Raw genomic sequence first — 599 nt, forward strand, 5'->3', positions numbered from 1 at the left:
TACAAGTTTTAATTAATATTAACAAATCATGCACACCAGTGCGTCAGGTCCAGACTAACAATTGACTCACAATCGGTATAACAGACCAAGTACTATTAGCATGACACAACACAATTCTAGCATATTAAACATGTAACATACCATATCAAACAACCCACAAAAGCATGAAAATTTATCATATGTGCCATATCTAACAGGTTTCTCTAATCATGGCCGTCAGTCTATGGGGGTAAAATCCCAATCATGTCAAGGGTAGTTCCAGACACAGCCGTCCTAGCTGGAGTCATAAAACTATCAACCAATTCTATCTTACAAGCATAAGCGTTTAGTCACATAAAAATCCCAACTAATTACCACATATCATCTTTACATCCATCACAGTATTCAACAAATACAAAAGCACAATCTACAGGTACAATAATAAAAATTGCATTAATGTAATCAGAATGTACCTTTATGAATAAGAAGACATCTTCTGTATCTATCAACACCTCGATCGCACCCGCACCGTTGACCCTCAACAATTATGCCGCTGAATCCTTATCCTTGGAGCCAGAGCAACTAATACTCATCAAATCTCTCATCCAAATCGGCAGCAA

This window comes from Rutidosis leptorrhynchoides, chromosome 10, assembly GCF_046630445.1.
Source record: "Rutidosis leptorrhynchoides isolate AG116_Rl617_1_P2 chromosome 10, CSIRO_AGI_Rlap_v1, whole genome shotgun sequence".
NCBI classification, from domain to species: Eukaryota; Viridiplantae; Streptophyta; class Magnoliopsida; order Asterales; family Asteraceae; genus Rutidosis; species Rutidosis leptorrhynchoides.